This window comes from Carassius carassius, chromosome 2 (genome assembly GCF_963082965.1).
Source record: "Carassius carassius chromosome 2, fCarCar2.1, whole genome shotgun sequence".
Lineage (NCBI taxonomy): Eukaryota > Metazoa > Chordata > Actinopteri > Cypriniformes > Cyprinidae > Carassius > Carassius carassius.
Window position 1 is genome coordinate 7,833,882 of NC_081756.1, and position 24,736 is coordinate 7,858,617.

Consider the following 24,736-nt stretch of genomic DNA (forward strand, 5'->3'; position numbering starts at 1 on the left):
GGGGCTGCTGCCTAAGTCCGCTCGGGGGCATGAACACATCCTGGTCATCGTGCATTATGCCACCCACTATCCTGAGGCCATTCCCCTCCGAAAGGCCACTATCAAAGTCATCGCCCAGGAACTCTTCCTGCTTTGTAGTCGGGTCGGCATCCATCCCAGATACTGACTGACCAGGGCACCCCATTCATGTCCCGGATGATGGCAGACGTATGCACACTCCTGAAGGTCCAGCAGCTCCGTACCACGGTGTACCACCCCTAGACCGACGGGCTCGTCGAGCGATTCATCCAGACCCTGAAACAGATGCTGCGCAGAGTGACGGCCGAAGATAAAAGGGACTGGGACAAGATGCTGCCAATTCGTCCTCTTCGGTGTTCGGGAGGTCCCTCAGGCCTCCACCGGCTTCACACCGTTTGAGCTACTCTTCGGCCGCCAGCCCCGTGGTCTGCTCGACGTTGCCCGAGAGGCCTGGGAACAACAACCGGCCGTACACCGTACCACCGTGGAACACGTACGTGAGATGCGGGAGCGGATCGACAGAGTGATGCCCATCGTCCGGGAGAACCTCGTCAAGGCACAACAGACCCAGCAGCGACATTATAATCGGGCGGCCCAACCACGGGAGTTCTAGCGAGGAGACCATGACCTGGTTCTGGTCCCCACGGCTGCTTGCAAGTTCTTGGCCACCTGGCAGGGGCCATACACCGTCACCGAAAAGGTCAGCCCCGTTACGTACCGAGTGCGGCAGCCCGGAGGACGGAGGAAGGACCAGGACCGCTGGGTCGGAACTGGTCCTCAGCTCTCGGCCTACACCAAGGCGACTCCCATGGTTGTGGACATGGACCCTCAACTCTCCGCCGCCCAGAAGACCGAGTTGCAGCACCTGGTCAGTCAGTTTCCGGATATGTTCTCCCCCCAGCTTGGGCGAACCCACGTCTTTGAACACAACGTCCGCACGCCACCCGGAACCATCGTCCGGCAGCAGCCCTACCGTGTCCCGGAGGCTCGGAGACACGCCATCGAGGAGGAGGTACAGGAGATGCTGAGGTTAGGGGTAATTGAAACATCTCACAGCCCATGGTCCAGCCCCATCGTCATGGTTCCAAAGCCCGACGGCACCCTCCGCTTCTGTAACGACTTCCGCCACCTCAACGAAGTCTCCGATTTCGACTGCTACCCCATTCCCCACGCCTATGAGTTGTTGGACCGTCTGGGAAGGGCCCGGTTTATATCAACCCTCGACCTCAGTAAGAGCTACTGGCAAGTCCCTCTGTCGGAACAGGCCAAGCCGAAGACGGCCTTCTCGACCCCAAACGGACACTGGCAATAGCGGGTCCTTCCCTTCAGCCTCCACGGAGCACCGGCCACCTTCCAGAGGCTGATGGACATCCTCCTTTGGCCGCACCAGGCCTACGCGGCGGCCTACATCGATGACGTCGTCATACACTCGGAGACTTGGGAGGACCACCTGGAGCGGCTGCGGAGGGTGCTTTCGGAACTGCGCCGGGCAACCCCCGGAAATGTCACTTGGCCCTCTCTGAAGCTAAGTACCTGGGGTACCAGGTGGGTCACGGCCTAATTAGACCTCAGGAGAAGAAGGTGGCAGCAATCCTCTCCGCGCCGCGGCCCACCTCTAAAACACAGGTACGGGCCTTTTTGGGGTTGGTGGGGTATTACCGCTGCTTTATCCCTAACTTCTCCTCCTTAGCCTCTCCCCTGACAGATCTGACAAGGAAGGGGCAACCGGAGAAGGTCCCGTAGACCCCCAAGACGGAGGCGGCGTTCCACCGGATAAAGGCAGCCCTCACAACGGAGCCGGTACTCCGAGCACCCGACTTCAACTGTCCCTTCCTGGTGCAGACGGACGTATCCGACACTGGGTTGGGAGCCGTCCTTTCCCAGGATCACGACGGCGAGTAACACCCAGTGATCTACATAAGCCGAAAGATGACCCCCGCAGAACAACGGTACGCTACGGTGGAGAGGGAGGCGCTGGCCGTCAAGTGGGCAGTCCTGGAGCTCCGGTATTACCTCCTCAGCCGCCCCTTCACTCTCATTACAGATCAAGCCCCCCTGCAGTGGATGGCCCGGGCCAAGGTGACGAACGCGAGAGTGACGCGGTGGTTCCTGGCGCTCCAGGACTTCAACTTCACCATGCAACACCGAGCGGGGACGGCCAACGCCAACGCCGATGGACTCTCTCGGATTTGGGCAGCTTTCGCAGGTCTGTCAGGGTCCACTCCCCGCCCTCCCCCAGTTTCCCCGCTTCTCCACAGGACTAGGACGACACTTGGGGGGGGGGGGGGGTGACACGTGTCCCGAGCTCTCATCAGCGTCGCCCTGGAAACCGAGCAGTCACACCTGCTCCTGCTCGTCACGGGCTGAGCGGCCACACCTGCACCCCATCAAGAGCTGCCTTCTTAAGCACAGCAAACGAACACAGAGGTGCGAGATGTCTCCACGAGACTCGGCTAATCCCAACTATCTGTCTTGCTTACAGAGAGCAGTGTGTGACCGCCAGCCCCACCGCACACGGGAGAGCACAACGGACTCACACCGCCACAGCGCACAGACCGAAGAGGAAGCCGAGCACCCTGCACCAAACCACCTCACGCCACCGCCTACGGGCCCACTCTTTGTCAATAAAATACTCATCGTGTCCTTCTTCACCTCGACCACAATATGAAGTTTACAAATTAACAGTATCGGTTATAAACAAAAATTGTTAACAATTTTGTTAATGTCTACACAGCTGACAGCTATACCTGTAGTAGTTTGTTCAAGTTGTGCATGAAGTAGGCATTGTTTTTCTGCACATTTTCAGTCTCTCTCATGCTGCCAACCGGAGCTGCTTTTAGCAAGTGTGTCATCAATGCTGTATCAATGCGGCAGAGATGAGGACTTTTTGATAGTTTGTTTGTTTTTTCCCACTAAAGCTTTGGTGTGCATCGTCTCAGGTTATTAGGCTACGTCAACATAACAAAAGATGTGATCGCAAAACAAGCAGGAAAAAAAGGCATTACATGCAAAATGTCAAGTCATAACATGTACATTTATATAGTCACCAGTGGCAATAAATATCACTCGCAAATTAATATTTTTGGTCGCAAATGTGAGTGTTTTAGGCGCAGCACTGTGTAACCCAGCAAAACACTAACTAGGATTGTTTTTGTGAAAACAATGGCATATTGTGATTTGCGAGTGATGATCATAGATGATGCTTAAAGTTTAAAAAAAGCTGCTCAGGACAAAAATTGGAATTATTATAGCTTACAGGTCATTTGCAAGCTCTTCATTTAACTAATTACTAATGATTAATTGCCTCATATTGTTCACTGCTGGGTTTTTATTTTTTGTCTGTTTGTTTTTTATGATCAATTATGATCAGTGTATTTTCACTAAAGATCTAGCAATTCAAAACCACAAAATGCATTACTCAGTTTATTTTCTGTAAAGGTTTATGCTCTAATGCTGGTTTTGTTTGGAGCATCTGTTAGATTGTTACCTCCATTAGACGTGACAGCTTTACTGCACCCAGAGTATTGTCTAATGTCTTTGCATGTTCTATTTTTGCACATAGTCCATTGTTATTGCTTATGCTGTGTGTCCTTATACACATGTGGGTAGTTGACCTGAAATACTTCTGAGGAAGCTGACATGTTCTGCAGTTTGCGCTGCTGAACTAAAGCTACTTTATACAGCATTTTTGAGATTATTCGTTAAGTGTTTATGACCTCATACTTCAAAACAAATCATTTGTCACGTTTGTGGGACAATTGAAATGAACAAGTGAAGACAAAAATTAAATATTCTCTAATGAAAGTTACTATTCTTCTGTTCACTGGCCTTAAATTCTCACTCTGGCCCTGGGTCAGTGAATTATTCTTATTGTTAAGCTATATTACTTGCTAAGGATTTAAGAGACAGTTTTCTTTTCCAGTTTGATGCATATTCTTCTTATGCTGCCATATGAAATGTATCTGTAACTCAGTGGTTCATGCTCTACAGATGTGAAGAACAGTTGGTGTTAAACATTTGCCATCTATTTCACCCGTCTCATGTGGACTGATGTGAACCATTGTCAGTTTGTAAGTGGGTAAATGTGAGCATCCTCTGTCAAGTTTATCTCCATCACATCCACAGCACCAGATGGATCGAGCTACAGACCGATTTATTTTTAGCCGATTGGTGCCGTGTGGTGGTAAAATGGTCTACAACAGTATAGGCGAAGATGGGATTGTGTGATATTTTGGGTTCAGTACAAGTTAAGCTCAGTCAACAGCATTTGTGTGATAATGTTGATACAGACAGAGTTTTAAAACTAGATATAATTTGACAAAAAAAAGTTTATTCCTTTAAAAGAAATTATGCGTTTAAAAGAATTAGCCTGTTTATTATGGACATAACGTTATAATATGATTGTACTGAAGTTTATACTTGTGAAAGTGTCCTTAACTTTCAAGATGATGTCAAATTAAACAAAATTTTCTTTATAGCCTCAGTAAATTAAGCTGGAGTTGCGTAGCATCGATACACCAAAGAGTATTTTGGATTAAAAGCACACAAGTAATAAGCAAGCAAGCAAGAAAAAAATGAATTTTTATAGTACCTTTCACAGACAAAGAGTCACAAAGTGATTTACAATTATATCAGTAAAACAAGTCAAATATACAACCCGAATTCCGGAAAAGTTGGGACGTTTTTTAAATTTTAATAAAATGAAAACTAAAGGAATTTCAAATCACATGAGCCAATATTTTATTCACAATAGAACATAGATAACGTAGCAAATGTTTAAACTGAGAAATTTTCCACTTTTTCCACTTAATTAGCTCATTTAAAATGTAATGCCTGCTACAGGTCTCAAAAAAGTTGGCACGGGGGCAACAAATGGCTAAAAAAAGCAAGCAGTTTTGAAAAGATTCAGCTGGGAGAACATCTAGTGATTAATTAAGTTAATTGATATCAGGTCTGTAACATGATTAGCTATAAAAGCTTTGTCTTAGAGAAGCAGAGTCTCTCAGAAGTAAAGATGGGCAGAGGCTCTCCAATCTGTGAAAGACTGCGTAAAAAAATTGTGGAAAACTTTAAAAACAATGTTCCTCAACGTCGAATTGCAAAGGCTTTGCAAATCTCATCATCTACAGTGCATAACATCATCAAAAGATTCAGAGAAACTGGAGAAATCTCTGTGCGTAAGGGACAAGGCCGGAGACCTTTATTGGATGCCCGTGGTCTTCGGGCTCTCAGACGACACTGCATCACTCATCGGCATGATTGTGTCAATGACATTACTAAATGGGCCCAGGAATACTTTCAGAAACCACTGTCGGTAAACACAATCCGCCGTGCCATCAGCAGATGCCAACTAAAGCTCTATCATGCAAAAAGGAAGCCATATGTGAACATGGTCCAGAAGCGCCGTCGTGTCCTGTGGGCCAAGGCTCATTTAAAATGGACTATTTCAAAGTGGAATAGTGTTTTATGGTCAGACGAGTCCAAATTTGACATTCTTGTTGGAAATCACGGACGCCGTGTCCTCCGGGCTAAAGAGGAGGGAGACCTTCCAGCATGTTATCAGCGTTCAGTTCAAAAGCCAGCATCTCTGATGGTATGGGGGTGCATAAGTGCATACGGTATGGGCAGCTTGCATGTTTTGGAAGGCTCTGTGAATGCTGAAAGGTATATAAAGGTTTTAGAGCAACATATGCTTCCCTCCAAACAACGTCTATTTCAGGGAAGGCCTTGTTTATTTCAGCAGGACAATGCAAAACCACATACTGCAGCTATAACAACAGCATGGCTTCGTCGTAGAAGAGTCCGGGTGCTAACCTGGCCTGCCTGCAGTCCAGATCTTTCACCTATAGAGAACATTTGGCGCATCATTAAACGAAAAATATGTCAAAGACGACCACGAACTCTTCAGCAGCTGGAAATCTATATAAGGCAAGAATGGGACCAAATTCCAACAGCAAAACTCCAGCAACTTATAGCCTCAATGCCCAGACGTCTTCAAACTGTTTTGAGAAGAAAAGGAGATGCTACACCATGGTAAACATGCCCCGTCCCAACTATTTTGAGACCTGTAGCAGAAATCAAAATTGAAATGAGGTCATTTTGTGCATAAAATTGTAAACTTTCTCAGTTAAAACATTTGCTACGTTATCTATGTTTAATTGTGAATAAAATATTGGCTCATGTGATTTGAAAGTCTTTTAGTTTTCATTTTATTAAAATTTAAAAAACGTCCCAACTTTTCCGGAATTCGGGTTGTACAATAAATCATAAAATCAAAACAAATTAGATACCAAATATTGAAGAAATGTAATAGCAGCCTAACTATACTGTTAATTAAAAACTTGTCCAAAGTGGTGTGACTTTAGGTGTGTTTTAAAAGACTCGAGTGTTTTAAAAGAAGTTCGAGAGAGAGAGAGTTCCAGAGCCTCGGAGTCACAGCACAGAAAGCATGATCACCTTTTGTCTTAAGACGTATTCTAGGAAAAGGACCAGGTCAGAAGACCTTAAGGACTGACAGGAGAGTGTGCAAGTAATAAATCCTGAATATGGAAAGGTGTCTGACCATGCAAGGCTCTATACGTAATAACTAAACATTTTAACTGCACTCTAAAAGAAATAGGAAGCCGATGAATGTCCTTAAGTACAGGAGTAATGTGGAACCTCTTGCCGAAACTAGTCAAAAGCCTTGCAGCTGCATTCTGTACAACTTGTAGCTGCTCCATAAAAGATTTGTTCAACAGAACATTGCAATAATCCAATCGTGAGGAGATATCCTCAATCCATCTCTTTTTTTTTTTTTTTTGAAAAAGCTCTGTCAAAGATACCCAGGTTTCTTATGTCACTGCGGTCAGAGAAGGCTAAACCCCCAGGGGCAAAGATCATCATCTCCATTTTAGCGTTATTAAGTAGTAGAAAATTGTCAGCCACTGGAGACAAGTGAATTCTGCAGAACAGACAGTTTATCTAGACTATCAAGAGTAAATGAAATATATAACTGGATGTCATTGGCATAGCAATGATAAGACATTATTTTGAACTGTTAATAATCTTGCCAAGAGGAAGCATATACAGACTAAACAACAGAGGCCTGAGCACAGAGCTTTGTGGCACACCACAGGACAAAGGAACAGAATCTAACATATAAGATCCTATAGACACACACACAAAAATTTTTTAAAAAACTCCTGCCATACAGAGGATTACCAATCCAAAGCTGTAAATGTAAATTAAAAATCAAGCCTATTTAGAACCCTTATATGGGTTCAGGAGTCATTCACATAAAAAAAATACTGCATCCATATGGTTATGTAACCTGATTTATTGCCTGCTTTCCCAGAAGACAGTAGAGAAGAGATGAAGACAATGTCATAGTAAAGTGGATCTGAATAAAATGTAATAGAGCTGGAAAAAAAGGTGGAGAGAAGGAGGACATGTAAGAGGAAATATGTGCTTTTTTTGGTTCCTGAAGCTGATGCACCAGTGTTATGGCCTCCATCTCTATTCTCTTGCTTTCAGCCCCTCAGGGCTTTGGCTGTGCTTCTAACAAGCCCAGCATCAATCACATTGCTGCTGAGCATCTTATATCGGAGTGTGTTGTCACCGGGTGCATGCTAAGGATACTTTTACCTATCATTTGAAGAGCAGACTGAAATAAGCCTACAAGAACAAGAGCAGAGAGAGCAGGAAACAGTGAAGACATCATATGGGAGAGTCTTCCTTGACTATTGCTTTGATTTGGGAGAGAAATCTGGTGAATTCTCTTTGGACAGCCTCTAAACTGGGTACAGGATTGGAATTTTTATAATATTTTAGTTTTATAAGAGCAATTAGTAAATCATATGATCAGTAGTGATCACAGCCAATCTGCAGATTTTGAGCAGTCAAAGTTGACCGAGTTCACAGAAAATCACAATAATGGGCACAGACTCCTCTTTTTATTTTATTTTATTTCTTTATTTTTACGCTTCATATTGTGAATCCATACAGATGAAGGATATCAAACTTTATTATTATTATTTTTTTATCAGATTTTAGAATGCTCAGTTTTCTTCATTTGTCATGCGTCTATGGTAAAGAAGCGAGTTTGTTGTTTTAGGAACAAAACATAATAAATCGGCAAGTGTACGGTGCCTAGTATTTTAAAATCTGTTCAGATTTGAAAAGTTCTGCAGTATTTAAAAATAAAATCTAAAATTCTCTTGGTTATGACATCACAACTAGTGGCTAGCCAATGTAGATTTCACAGTGGACGATTATAATGTATACTGAAACATTTATATGCGTATAATACATACACATTTTGATAAAGTTCGTTAATGTTTTATACATGCATTTATATTTTACATTTAAATATCTTTGTTCATTAAATATTCTGTCTAAGAGAGAGAGAGAGGGAGATTTGCTCTGTATCTCTAAACTATTCACATCAGCTCATGTGGTTTTGATGAGTTCTTAGAAATTACACAAAACAGAATTAATCATTTATAATGTCAAATTAGATAAATACATTAATGGTAATAAAAACTAATTAACTGAATGCATTAATGCGACAGATAAAATGCGAGTTAATTATTGCAAATTGGTCATTTACAAAATCACTCCAATAAAATGAAAACTTACTTCATGCAGTATTTACTGGATATTCACTCAAGAAATTTGAAAACCAAAAATGTGCTCTATGCATTGCAAAAAACTGTCTGCTAATCGTCCTGGTCTTTATAAGGGTCTGTCACTAGTGAAGCATATGCTCTTTTATGTAAAATATTAACAAATATTCAGTACTGTATGTCTAGGCAAATGAATCTGTAGGTGTAATAATATCTTGCATGTCTTTTGCTTTGGCTCTCATTAGCTTTTCTGCTTGTGATAACCACATATGAATCTGCATGCAAAAGCAGTATGTGTGAAGGCCTTTGTCCCTTGCTGACATCTTCCCCATTTGCACAGCGATCATCTGGGTGGGTTTTCTTTATGCAGAGAAAGACATAAATTGCCAAAACGCATCCACTTTGTTTGGAATTAGAATCCATGCATAACTTATGATGCTTATGTGTGGATACACATAATGGAAAGGAAAAGGTTGCACCAGTATTAATTGCTTATGCATTAGCTTACAGGAAAGTTGGCACAAAACAAATAAAAGTATTTAAAAAAAATCAGCAGATGGTAAAAATATTATGCTTAATATGATGCTTCATTCTGTATGAAAATATGAGAAATGCAGCAAACATCACATTTACTTTCATTTTTCACCAAATGTCATGGCATGTGGAATATTATTACAGCTGGCTGTTTCCTCGGTGCAATTATATTAAAGTGGTTGACACAAGGGCACAGTATCCCAGTCCCACCGAGTGCTGGTTTGCATTTATACTGAAATAAAACCTTGAATGCAGCTTACTGGGATACTAGTATTTAAATGATTCTACTATAGCTTTGGAAATGTGGTCTTTTGAAAAATTATTGAAATGAACTTGGTAAATGGATCTAATCAGGGCAAATACATTATACTAAGAGTACTACCAAACATGACGAAAATATGCAGGCAGACACCGTGTCAAATTGGCAATTAAGAAATTAACCGATACCCTCGAAAAAAACACATGTATCTTTCTCAGTATCAACAGGCAGAATATGCCCATTTAAAAGCAAAATGTCTCCAATATAAGTAATCAGAAAAAGCAAAGTAATTAGCAGGTATTTCACAATCGTTCATGCACACACCAAGCAGGCAAAACTCTGCCATTTATTGATATATACTGTACAATAATCCAATAATAAATAAAAATAACAACAACAATAATGTGCTTACCTTCGTGTCACACTTTAACTTCAGACAGAACTAGAGGAAGCCTTTCGTGGGTTACATATTGTAGAACATAACACAGAGAATTGCACAGTCAAAACTAATCAAGTCCAGCAGCTTTCGTGGATATACCAGTCTGGCCTGTTTAAAATATTTCCTGATGCAGCACAAGATCACATAGGCCAAGTTATTCAGTTTCAATTTTGATAACTTTATTCAGCTGTGCTCTGATTTCAGAGTTGCAGTGATATCTTTGTGTCCCCAGACACAACTAGTAAAAGTGTAACTGGGAATTCTATCCAGTCTCTTTCAGTCAATACCCCACATACTGTAATGTGTAAATCTGTACTTTTGAAATGATTATATGGCACACATAAGCATTTAGCATATTGTTCAATACAGTAACTGTCATCCAAAATGTTGCCATAGTTTACATCAGAACATCCCTCCAGAGTACAATGTTATATTGACAACATGACTAAGCAATTTGACTGTCTTATATGTAAACTATGACACAAGGACTTTTCATTCTGATGGCACTGATATGTTCATTGACACAGATATTTATTTTTGAGATACGAACTAAGGATTTTGAGCAAGAGATTGGCTTTTGCGGGTAATCCATGGTGTTTTGTTATTTGTACGAGTTGTTTTGAGAAATGCACTTACTGTTTTGCAAATCTCAAGGATGATTCGTGAAATGTACCAAAGCGACCGAGAAGATTAACCATTTTACATTTAATGACTTATACGATGAACTAAAGACAAGATGTTTTGAGGGGTAATACTATTGCACAGAAATGTATATAATAAATTTTGAGCGACATCACATTAGCAATGATAATGTAGGAAACCGCTGATAAATGTGCGTAATCAATTGCATGAATGTAAAAAAGCAATCGCAACTTGTTCAAAAGAATGAGAAACTGGTTTTATGATGTGTATAAATGACAAGGTGATGTGCAGGTTGTACAAGTAGTTTTGAGAATTTCATTTCTGATTTGAGAAATGCACCTAAGTGACTGAGAAAAACTGTAATGCTGTACATTTATTATGTTTTGATGCATAAGTTCACTTGTATAATTTTAAATGTTTTGTGTTTCTAGCATCTTGTTTTAAAATTTTGATGAAATTAAGTAGAATTTTAAAATCGGTCAGAATTTAGAAAATAATTATCGGCTTGGCCTGTTTTAATTGTTTTTGCTCAAAACAGATATGTAGTTTTGTAAGAAAGAAGTCATTTAACAGACTCTTATATTCCAGTCAGATGGAATCTGTAGATTTTTTATTTCTTTATTTAATTTATTCCATGTACCAATTTGGGGGGATATCTGTTAAAAATTGTCAAATTTATTAAACAGAGTTTCAAGTACTTCATTTTTTTCTTCTGGTAGCTGAAAGGATGATGAATTTGCCAAAATATTTTATTTAAAATGGGCAAGGGAAATGTCCCTACACATGGGAATCGCTCCAATGACCTTTTAGTTACCAGCTATGAGCCTTAAGTAATATATCACACCAGTGCTTTGCTTTAGATGGAAGTCTTGATATTTACTTCCAGAATGATTGCAGTCCTTTTGTTTCAGGGCCAACTGCTTTATCATTTTTATCATTTATAATGTTTTATAATAGTTTATAATGCTGACCTAATTCTGTGTAAGAGAGAGACAGAGCAGGACAAAGCATCTTTTGAAGGAACAGAGAGGCATGGAGATGGAAATGTTCAAAAAAGGTCTCTTGGGCCATCTTGAATGTTTATTTGGGATGTTGAACATGTTTTTCTGTGCCAGAACCCCATCAGGAAATAAGCCAGACGAGGCATGTGACCTCTCGTGACCTCCCTCATTTCTTTGAGATGTCAAAGTAATATCTCAGCAGACTGGCCGAGTGCAAGCCGATAGCTTTAGCGCTTTTTTTTTTGAAGTTCAGCTGCAGCCTTATCTAAAGCAGAGTTTAATACCTGGTTAATGGGATGTCTAGCCACTGTGTGACCTTGTCACAGTGCCAGCTGACAGGATTGCATTTGCACTGATATCATATTGCATCGTTAAACTTATCCCAGTGTTCATATGTGTGATGCATAACCATGACATCTCATCCATTTCAATGCAAACTTGACAAGTGCTGAGCAAAGTTGAATTTACTATGCTTATTCTGATAAATCTCCTTCAATGTCAATATTTAGAGATGTTATAAATATACATCAGCCACGTGATTGAGGTTGAGGTCCATAGGAAAAATGTTTTCCAAAAAATGCAATAAAAAACATTAAATAACTTATTTTATGAAGCTGCAATGGAATGCAAATACAAGTATTTGTAGCTAATTTTGTAGCCCTGAAAAAAAAGAAAAAAAGTAGTGTATGAGTAAATGAGTAAAATATTTTCTTATTAATGCATTCTTTTATTATGCTGCCAGCACACCTCATCTGCTGTGTATAATTATTTGTAAAACAAAAAAGGCTTAAAATGTAAAAGAATGTTATGCACAATTACAGTTTTAATGTGGGCGAGAGATCCATATAATACTTGTAATAATAATAATACAGGTGTGATTTCACCCTCAAATTCATCAAATTAAATTAGAAAACCTTTAGAAAACAATTGCAAATTGTTAAGGTTTCATTCTCGCTGTCTTGATGTTAAAAATAAATAAATCTTGAGATAACTTGAGATAACAATTTCCAGCATACAAAAAAGACATTGCTATGCAAAGTATGACTTTATAACTAGCCAGGGAATAGGATGAGAAGGAAACGAGGAAGAGATAAATGAGGATCAAATGAGATAATTACATCCATGTGGTGTTCTTTGGATGCTTTGTTTGACGGATTTCAAAGGAGTGCTATTTAGCCCTGGCCTAATACCTAAAGTCAGGCAAGATTCATAAGAGCAGTACAGTGTAGTTTAACTCCAGTGAACTCTGTGCTCTCATGGGGCTTGGCATGAGGGGTCGGTGAAAGGAGGAAGATCTCTTTCAGCATCATAGCGCTCCACACCAGACTGCAACTTAATCCAGACCTTTGCCAGGAATCAGCTGTGTAAACTGGAAACTAGATGTGAGTTCACTGTATTGAGATGTCCACACATTTCATGATGCACGCTAACAACAAAAGGTGTATTGTTATCCCCCAAGAAAAATGTGTTTTTATGGCAACATTAAATCAATTTACCAGTGTTTGCTTTATGTTCCTAGTCTTATTGTGCACTGATACGTTAGTGCATGCCATTTTATACAAATTCAGAGACTTTATCTATCTCTGAAATGACTTTTCATTTCTGCTAATGTAACCAAACAAAGGTGGACAGAGAGGGGTTTCTGATTAAGCATCCATTACATGAATGCAGCATTTATGGACCCTTTTCACATTTCTGGGGTTCTCAGACGCGGAAGTCATTATATTTGGGTTAATTTTCTGTAGTAGTGTATGAAAACTACAACAAATATATTTTTTTGTGTTCCCATTTTGTCCAATAGCAAAATAATTACCCTGACTGTGCAAAAGAGGAACAAATATAGAGAGATTGATTATGCTGGTCAGAAAAGCAAAATATGTACAATTTGTCGTCACTCCCTCAGACATTGTATTAGAACTAGTTTTCTGTAATTTAATGGCAAGGTGATAAACCACCAAGTAGTTATAAATGTATATAAACCTTTGCTAGATTTACAATGTTATTAACTGTAAACACATCACCATAGTCTGTGAAAAGGGTTAGGGTTAGGGCAACACCTAGACGCATTTGTCAACCAATCACAATCAAAAATAAATAAATAGGTCTCATACAATCCTCTCTATCCACAGAAAAGCTTGAGACTTTTTTTTCTAATCAGTAGAACAATATTCAACACTGTATAAAAAAAATCTAAAATTTACAGTAAAAAAAACCCTCTTTATTTTAGCGTAAAAACACAATAACATTTTTAAAAATAACATTGTATAGAAGGTGCACAGTGTCATTCACACGATCACTAAACACCATCATGGTAACACACATGAAACTGCAATGAAGCAATACATTTTTATTTAACAACATTATGTGTAACACACAACCCTAATATACAAAACTGATAAGAAAAAACTAAGAAGAAACATAGTTATTTCAACAAAAAACAAATTTGAAATGTAACTCAGGGAATTCTGTGAATGTCAATTTATGGTTATTCACCATATATATTGGAACAGGCTCTTACTGTCGCATTTTTTAAGTCTTTTACTATTAAATTGACAGTAATTTTTTTACAGTGAACAAGAGCCTGTGAATCTCATCAATGTATGCATTAATAGTTTTTACTTTCTCCAACCAGTCTTGTTGACCAGTGGTGGGAGAGGAAGTGAGATCACTGGAGTCAGTTGCTGAATAAGCACGTCCTCCCAAGCCCCTTCCCATCATCTCTTCGCCATCTCCATCTCTCAGGGTCAGACTTTCCATTCATTAAAATCCCCAGGGGGATTCCTTTGATAGATGGAGCAATGGTAATGGTTCCAGTCGAAAGGGTTTATCCTGTATCTGCTCTGGGAATGGACATGATATGTTGATGTTTCACATTGGTTGTGTGCACAGTATAGAGACGGGTCATTCAGTTCACTTTACAAAGCTTATATAGGAGTATATAGCAGAGTATAAAGAAAAACAAAAGCTATATTTCTGATCAAATAATTAATTTTCCATAATGCTTACATGACCGTATTGACCTTATTGAGGTGAAAAGTTAAAACCAGGCAGAGAATATTGTACAGTATATATGGCAAGTTAATATGCAGTATGAATCATCTAGGTAATGAAGAAGAGATATTAGACCAGTGGCTTTTATAGTGTCATTCTCAAATGGCAGGAGCACAAACGGATCTTTGTGATTTTTCCACATTTGCTTTGAAATATTCTTGTGGCATTTAATAGCATGTCAATCAGGTATGCATATTTTGCTTAGTTTTCTTATGTCTAGTCACCTTTTTTCACTTTATGTTGAACAGAAGTTCTGATCATGGTCTAGACAAATTTTCCTCTACATTGTTTCTTTTGCAAACGTTCACAGATGCACCATTTTTCTCCTGATTTTATTTAAAGTTTACAGTATACATTTTTACACCTTTTTTTTTTAGTCTATTTCACGGTATTTTTTTCAAATGGCAACCAATTTTTGTAGACAAAAGTAATATTTTAGTTGATGAAAGTGCAAAATTAAACAACATTTTAAAACAATATCATGTTGTTATGGAAAGAGCGTATTTGCATAACTTACACATTGTGACTTTAGAGTGTTTCAAACAAACATTCTAGATATTTCTTCTTCTAAAAATATTGCTATTAATGCATTATTATCTTGTGGGGTTATTTTTTACTCATCGTGTTTTTGTTAACAGTATGTTTTCATTCAAATAGATTCATTATCATCATGATCCACATTCATGCCATTGACAAAATGAACTGTTTCCTGATAAATCCACCTCTAAATGAAGGTTTTTTTTTTCTTTTTCTTTTTTTTTTACTTTAAAATTCCAAATTTATATGAAGTAGGTTTGGATAAAGCAGGTGCAAATCCAGTGTTTACATGTATGTAGAATTTTAATGGAAGATCACCAGTGGCTGGTCAGGAGTTGGGCTTAAAAAAAAAGGCGGCTAAAATCCCACAAAGCAGCTTAACTCCAGCAAACCCTTTTAGAAAATAGCTGTGTCATTTCTCGTCTGGATGAATGCATAGAGACGGCTCATCTACTCATTTTCTGCAGTTTTCTGCCTGCTAAAACATCCCTGCATGGCTTTTAAACAACAGCGTGTCATGGAGCTGAGAGTCGATCTGATGGGGACAATGATCACCTTAGCTGTTTCCCAGCTTGTAAAGATAGTAAAGGAGGGATAAGGGAGAAAAAAAGGCAGATTTATTCTCTGCTGATGTCTCCTTTGCTACACCACAATGCCTCCTGTACACTGCACATACGCAAGATTTATGAGCCTCTGTCCGTAACTGGCAGACAATAAGGGCCATTCAGTGGAAAGGCACTGAGGCAAGGCCTGAGCACAAGGAGGTTAGAGGTCATCGACTTCGACCTGTAGAGTCTGAATTGGCTTAACTTTGTGCAGTCGGATTGAATGGCTATGAGAAGAGCAGGGTGATCCCTTCGAAATGGGTCAGTGTTTTCTTCTCAAATCTCTTCATGGGGGGGGGCACAAGAGGGAAAAGAAGTCATACTATGAATGATCAGAAATGAGAAACAGATAGTTGTACCGGGAGAAGATGGTCAATTTATAGAACACCATCATGCATGGCTAGGCACACAGCTGAATGCTGGGAAAAGACGAGGTGCCACAGACAAGGGTATAAGAGGAACAGAGCACAGAATTGAATTGGATCAGTGAACAAATTCATTGAGTGTTGGAAAAACACTTTGGGGGTTATTTTGAGGTCTGTCTCTCTGGGATTTGTATTCATGAAAGGATATATGTGTGAGAGTAAAATCCTTTAGTAGAAGACATACTACTAGAAACAATTCTGCAGACTGTATTTTATGCCAAGACAAAATAAATTAAAATTACAAATTATAATCTAGTTTATTTAGAAAATTCAGTCACATAACCACTGGGTCATTCCTGTTCCTTTTAACTCTAAAATTGTATTAATTATGACACGGAGCTTCTATCATGAAAACAAATTCTTTGTATGTGTAAACATACCTGGCAATAAAGCTCATTCTGATTCTGATTCAATGGCAAGAAAACTGGAATATGTATCATTTAAGATGGGAAAATGGCAAAAATAATGTTCACTTAATTACTCTTGAAAATAAAGGTTCCAAAAAAGAAACCTTTCAGTGAACAGTTCTTAAAAGAAGTTACTTTTTCGTCTTCTTCTAGTGTATTCTGAAGAACAATATGTCCATTTTACAGAACCTTTTATGCATTGAAAATGTTCCATGGATGTTCAAGTTTCTTCATTAAATAATTCATGCCAATAAAGGATTTTTTTTATTTTTAAGAGTAAAAAGTGTATATTCAGAATTATTAAACATTCATATGTTTACTTAATTGTGATGTTGTGATGAAAGAAAAAAAATACTTTAGATCTTTAAAAATGTTTAATATGAGTTTATTGTTAAACAAGTTAAAATTTTTACACAATATATTTAGACTGTGGACCCATAAAACATTTGTGACACCTTTGAAGACTTAAGGCTAACTGTACATTGAGTAAACAAATGTCACTACATTGGATTAAACAAAGCATAAAAGCCTTTTCACAGCAGCATATCTATTGCCTGTTGCAATGACCTTCAGACATTTTAAGTGCGGTAAATACGTTTTGGGACCTCTGTAGACATCAAAATGTAGGCCATAGAGCACAGAAGTAGAAAGTATTATGACCCTGATGTATCTGAGAATGGGCAGCCACAGCTGAAATCACTGCCTTTATATGAATTAACTTTGAATGAAAGATTCAGCAATAGAGTCTGTGAAAGACCTTCAGCTAAGCACAGTTTGTTCCCCAGGCTTTTTTCTTCTTCTTCTTTTTCAGCGTTGCACGTTCTTGGCCATTGAAGTAATTTCTAAGACAGCTGATGAAAGGGGAGCATTACAGAGATCAATGCCTCACATCTCTTAAGCCGAAAGATATTAGCAGCTGGCTTACTGTGCTCCTTACTTTCTTCATAAACAGCTTTCCCTTAGGTATTTTGTAGATGCAATTCTTTAAATTGGGTGCAAAACCAAACAAGATTTACATAAACTAGCGCTGATAACTGTCTAAATAAAAATCCCCAAAATGCAAGTGTTTACATGAGATTTGATAAAGGTTGTCGATAAAAATGTTTATGTGCAAAATTGAAATCACACTCACATTATCATCTTATTACTGTGAACGTGAACACGCTCTTAATTAATCACCAAATCTGGCTTGATTTTGATAAATCTTGTAAAACTCATAAACAATTTGACCCACAGTCTTTTACCCATTACACCAGATAGAAGTTGAAAAATTTTCTCATGTAAATATGTTTTTTCTTGCACTGTCAGCGTTTTACATTGAGCTGACTTTTGATAATTGTCAGCATTTTGTTGTACATATAAGTGTATACGTTTCTTTCCTCTGAAAGAAGGTGTTTTGAATAATGTTGGTAACCAAAAAGTTGACTGCAGCCACTGACTTATGACTTTTCTTTTCTTCTTTTCATACTATGGAAGTCAATGGTTTCCGCTAACTGTTACCTGCTACCAGCGTTCTTCAGAATATAATCTGTTGTGTTTAGCAGAAGAAATAAACTCATACAGGTTTGGACCAACTTGATGGTGAGTAAATGATGAAAGAATGTTCAACATGAAGTGGTTAAATATCTTTATTTTTAGAAAACGTGCTATGCTTTGGAATCACTGGTGAAATAAATTCAAATGTTGGTTGTCAACCCGTTACTGCAGATGAAATACTCTAATGCATTAGTAAGAGCAGTGGGAGGTTATATGAAAGCAGGCTTTGTTCTCCACATGTTGTTATTTGACTGTAGAGTCTCTGAATCCCTCCGACCAGCTGGACTCCAGCCAGCCCTGCTCAGTTTGACAGTAATCCAGACAAACCAGCTATGTTAATAACCAACATAAATAAAGGGAATTTAATGGAAATCACATGCATTGGTGACTTGCAATTGCTGGTCACACTCATTAGTTATCCTTTTAATGCACTGTGTAAAAATATAGACTTATGTTGACTTAAACCCTCTTGTTTTTCAGAGACAAGTTACACAGATCTCTCAAAGGTTTAAAGTTGAGAGATGAGAGATGTTTAAGGTTGTTAAGAGTTTTTAGAGAATTATTATAATTTTTCTTTAAATACAGGACTGTCATGAGGGTTCAGTTAGTAAAAGCCCATGCTGAACAGTCCATTGACTTTTGGACGAGATGAAGAACAAGGTTTAACTGAAGAATAAAAATATATTTACATAAGAAATGTTATATTTTTCTTCGCCTTCCTTATCAGCAGACACTACTGATCACTTTTATTTTTACCTGTATTTTTTATGATCCAGTCAATTCTCTATTGATAAAATCAAATCTTGTCCTAGATTTTCAATACTTTATTTTTATTTTCTTGTTAAACGTCCTGTTTAATTTGGAAGTACATTAGAATGCACAAGTTAAAATAGGTTGTGATCAGTGTTTCATGTTGAGATTAATGTTTTTAGGCCCAAAAGTACCATTGTGCTTTTATTTTATTTAATATTAATTATAAAACAAGTGGCATGTCTTTATATGTCAGATTTTTGATTTTCCCAGACTATATTTTAATTATCCTTAATGTTTACTCTACATATTCCTGGTTCTTAAAGGGAAAGTTCACCCAAAAATGAAAATTACCCCATGATTTACTCACCCTCAAGCCATCCTAAGTGTATATGGCATTCTTCTTTCAGACAAATACAGTCAGAATTATAATAAATAATGTCCAGGCTATTCCATGCTTTATAGTACAAGAGGATGGTAGCCCAAAATTTGAACCGCCATGGCTTCTTAGTCTGCCTGCTCCTCCATGGCACCCTGAACTGCCTGATCCGTCATGGCCCCCTGAGCTCCCTGATCCGCCCTGGAGGCCTCCCGTGTCTCCGTCCTGTACCAGCCTCCAGGTGCCCACCAGCAGGGCCGTAGCTGGGGTCAGCAGGGCCCCGGTGAAGGTTGTACCAGTGGGCCCTGTTTGAAATTGTTCAATTTGTATGTTCGTTCATTTTTATTTATTTTTGCTATTTACACAGTTTAAGTTTTTTTTCAAGTTTGTAGGTGTCCAGGTAGAGGAACCGAATAATTAAATGTAAAATAGCACTGGATAGTCTTCAATGTAACAATGAAATATACAATCAAACCAAAATTTATTCATACACCTTCAAAATTTCTCATATTATTACAGTTTATTTGCTATCACTTGTAAAATGGTTGTAAAATATGACAAGAACTTAATGTTAAACTTTGTCAGAAAAACTCATCTTGATAATGTCATAACCTTGATAGATACAATCAACCAAAACTACAGACAAATGTTAATATGACAATATTTACACAACTATCAATACTTTGTTGACCAATTACCAAGGGGGGTGTCTGCGGTCTTGGGTGATGGGATGGGGGGCTTATGATATTAGATTTCGTAGCCTATAATAAAAGATAATGAATTTCAAACCTTAACTAAACACATTTTTATTCAAAGATCAACCGTCTGTCATTACTCTTTAGTCTGCCACAAGAAACAACAACATTAAAATCATGAACTCAAATGTCATTGTAAAAAGAAAAAAAAAAACAATGACTGTTGTAACAGTGCGTAAATCAGACCTTTCAGTAACGCTAACGCTAATGAGCTTAAACGTATTTTTTGTACACAGTGCCGCGAACTGTCAATCACTCCTGTATGCGTGCATTGCTGTCCTCCTCGCAGCTGTAGCAACTTGCGCTCTCTTCATCAAGCTTTAAAACAAAAAGGGGACAAAAAGGTTGTATTGTCTTTGTGCATATAGATTAATTCGATAAATGGATATCTAAATTTGTGCCTAGCCGCCTACGGTATTTTTTAAGAACTTAGAAAAAAGATGCTGCAGCCAATGAGCAGCTGGCGGGGGCTGGTTGCAGGACGACTCAACCACCGCAGACAGTTTTTAATGTTTATCAGACAATAACTACTCAAGATTTTGCTTTAGTATCATTTTCGGGACAATTAGGGCCAGATTCGGGATTCGGGACAACAGTTTAGATTTCGGGACTGTCCCGAATTTTTCGGGACGTCTGGTCACCCTACCTGAAAGAGCTACTGCAGTACTTCATTAGCTTGCATCTGACCTGCAGCGATATCATTCAGGCTTGGTGGGGTGTTACCAGCGAGTCATCTGATTCTGACCGTGATGTTTTAGTACTCAGAGTCTGAAGCCAGGAGAACATATTAAATGTTGTTCACTGTAATTGAATTTTTACTGAGCTGAGTGTGCGTGTTTCACACACCCTCTCCGGCCGCGTTGAGCTGTTACTGACAGCGGCAAAAGCGACGAATGCGCTTTTCACTTGTAAAACTCAAGGGTGTATGAGTAATGTAGTCTCTGCTCTCGGTGGGACGAATTAGGAAGCTTGCTTTGTGAAGGGCGCACTGAAAAGCGTCAGCGCAGGCAAAAGATTAAAACCTCTATTAAAACAGATGTCCAAAAGAGCGTACCGGTACGCTAAAAGCACGTTCTGGGCGCACGGAGAGGTGGCGGTACGCTCAAGAGCTATATTTGGAAGTGGCGGTACTGAGTACCGGTGCGTACCGGCCCACTTAAAGCACTGCCCGTGAGGCAGGTTATTTTTCACTTCTAGATTATTTAGTTTTATTGAAAATTAATGCCTTTCCGATGTGATATGTGATGTGAAAAAGGAAAAAAAACGAGTTTGGCAAAAGGCGGATTTGAACTCTGGTCGATTGCATCAAAAAAATAATTGCCACGTTTTACTACCTACGGTATACCACTGGAGCTTCTGTTCAACTGGTGTCTTTTGTAATGTTGTCTAACCCTACCACACGTTGGTGGGCGGAGTTAGTGTAAATAGCCTCTGCAGACAAGGCAGCTATTTGCAATTAGTGTTTTTTATTTATTTATTTATTTGAATTTTTTAACCAACTTCTATCCACTAGAGCACAGTAGCTTTTTTCCAGCCAAGGATTGGGTAACTGGGAAGGTAAGACCAGAGGTTAATTCTTTCTTGACATAGACAAGACAAGCTGTAGCCGAGGTCTTTGTAATGTAACTTATCTACAACCTACAGACACTGAATTAGTAGAGGTACTATATGCCAGATGTTTAAATGATAGATCTTATCAAATGAGCTGTACTCCCTTATACTTTCTGGCCCAAGATACAGTAGGATGTCCTTAAACAGGATTAGCAGCAGCCGAAGAGAACTATCGCTTAGTTGATAACGGATGAAGGGGAAAAAGTGAACAGACATATAATTCTTCTCTTCTCTCCCAGGAGCAATTATTAATCATCACAAAGTTTGAGAAGTTGAGATGAATGTTTTGGCTCTTGTGGTACCAGAGGCTTTCCAGTGGCATTAACAAATACATACATACATAGCATGTGGGTGCGGTGCCGATGTGCTGTGTAACAGAGTATGACAGTGGAAAAACAAGAAATGGACCATGTTAACCTCGCTCACATGCAAACCTAAACCGGCTGCAGTTTTAAAGGGGAAGTTAATTTCATTGACTGATAATGATGGGCCTCTATTCAAAAAGAAACTGCTCCAAGAGTTTAAATGAAAGAACGTGTATTATTGTAAGTGGTTTCACTTGAATTTACTTGAATTCAGCAGGTAATGGCATACTGGGAAATTAATTTCTTGTTAAATCTGACTGTCCCTAAGAAATAAAAAAATTTCAGGTTCATTTTTATTTTATTTCCTTAAAAATAAATCACATTTAATGTTCCTTTTTGCTACCTCATTCAAAATGTAAACTGAACTGGAATATAAAAAAGCATTCTTTATTCTTTGTGGATAGACAGACAGACAGACGACAGAGAGACAGACAGACAGAGAAATAGAGAGACAGATAGACAAACAGAGAGACAGATAAATAGACAGACAGACAGAGATAAAGAAAAAGACAGACAGACTGATAGATAGACAGACAGACAGACAGACAAAGATATACAGATAGACAGAGAGAGAGAGATAGACAGATAGACAGACAGACAGACAGACAGAGAGACAGATAGATAGAACATGGTTTATAAACATGTACTGTAATAATTGGCACAACTTCATCTGCTAGAAGAATTACATATTTGCTATAATCTCCCCTGTAGCAGGATTTAGACTGTCAGCATTTCTGTTCCAAAACCTGGTGAGTTGCTTTGCTGTCTACAAGGGCGGCTGTTTTCTAAGGCTGCCTCCTAACTGAAATGGAATGACAAATGTAGCAGATGTTGCCACCAGAATGGAGTAGTTATCATTGCAACGACTATTATGCCTTAAAATATCGCTTGCATAAGCAGCTCACTAGTTTTGGGGGGTATTTTAGATGACTGTCAAACGTGGACCTGAATTCTGAAAATTCACCTGAAAAAATATACCTGTATCACTATATGTGCTGCATAAGTTAACAGGATTCTTGTAAAACTATTCAGTGTTTTTCTAGGTTATAGACCTGTTTCTTCCATGGAAACTGAAAAGGGAGTCAGATTAGAGCTTGACTGTATTTAATTATTTTAATTGCAATTTGGCATGCAGTATGCATAAGGTATGTGAGAGGAACATAGGTGGTCCGTGAGCATCCGAGACTGTCTAACTGAAGAGATTTAGCACCCATTAAAGAGGTGGAGGCCAACTGATTCAGTTGTTCTGTGTAAATAAGGGTGAATACACAACACATCTCTCTTGCATGCAAAGGTATTTTCTTTTTTTTTACTGTTATTACTGTTATTGTTGTTGGTTAATGAACCTTACTGCAGCCGTGAGCATTATTTATGGCCAATTATTTCCATTTTAGCTTTTGCTTTCCTCTTCGAGGCAGCCTGTTTATTATGAGTAATCACACCGAGGACTGCACATTCATGATTCATTATTCCTTGATCTTCCAAAACAAACAGTGAGAGAGGAGGTCCAGCTGAACAGACCATATGCAGGCAGTATTTTCAGAGTTTATATGAAGGTACGGCAATCTCAGTGTTTGAGAATGAAGATCTTTCGTCAGGAGAGTCATCCAACACTCTTGGGAGTTTGAAGTTATTCATGAGTAAGAATATCTGTGTTGAAATACATTCAGTTCATGTGCTCAAAATTGCTGCGTGACATGGTCTTAAATTAGTCTCAGTGATCAAATAGGCATAGGAGCTAATCATGTACAAGATTATATAAAATGTATAGTGTTTACACAACACGGTCACTGGCCTCCTTGCTCCATGTCTGTCTGCTGTGGATCAAATTTAGCAAGCTTCCAAGTAAGTATTTGACCTGTAATGTTTTTCGAAACATGTTTAGTGATAATGGCACCATTCCCAATAAACAACATCAGAAACAGTTGGTTGTAGTATTCACACAGCCGAGCCAATCAGTAAACCACTGTTGAATGCTCATGTTTGATTGATTCAAAGACATTCCAAGGTGGTTGTTTGTTTTTAAAACGGCTCAGCAGAGAAGTAGCTCACATTTAGGGTCGGCCTTTTGGGATGTAAAGCTGGAAAATGTCTTGCGATAAACAAATGTACATGTGGTCACTGATGTAAGTGGAATAATTTACTCCAGCCTGTTGAATTATTGAAAACCCATCATGAATATTGGCCACACTACCATCTCAAGTTGTTTTTTTTTTGTTTGTTTTTTTTGATGAGATGATCATACCGAAGTTTCTTTCTTTTTACTGGGCTTTTAGGAAGTTCAGGGCAACAGTGCTCTAGACATGCCTCTAAACATGCATATCCTATGTCAGAGATGAATATTTCATTCAAATATTACCTTCCAACTAGGCTGTGCAACCTTTAAAATTAAGCATGTGCAAGAAATAGTGCATGCACAATTTCTAAATTGAAATTTTTTAGAAGCTGCCATTTAAATTTATTTTAACTTTTGCCTAATATGTGCAAAAGATGTTCACCAGTGTGCAGCAGGCTGGAAAAAGTTCACAATGTGGCACCTTTATTAATTAATAAAGCTGCTTAAAATCTGTAAATTAATTTTTTTGTCTGTTCTGTTTTGATGGAAGTGAGTGCTTTTTTTCCAAAATATTGAAATGAAATCACAATATCTGTCAACAAATTGTAATATGATTCATTTTTCCATATTGCACATAAGCTCTACTTCCAAATTTAAGAGAGAGAGAAGCAAATCCATTTTTTTTCTGTACTTACATGGTTATACTGGTGCTCTTGGAACATTTCCCAACAATTTATTTATTTATCTTTCCTACAGTTTA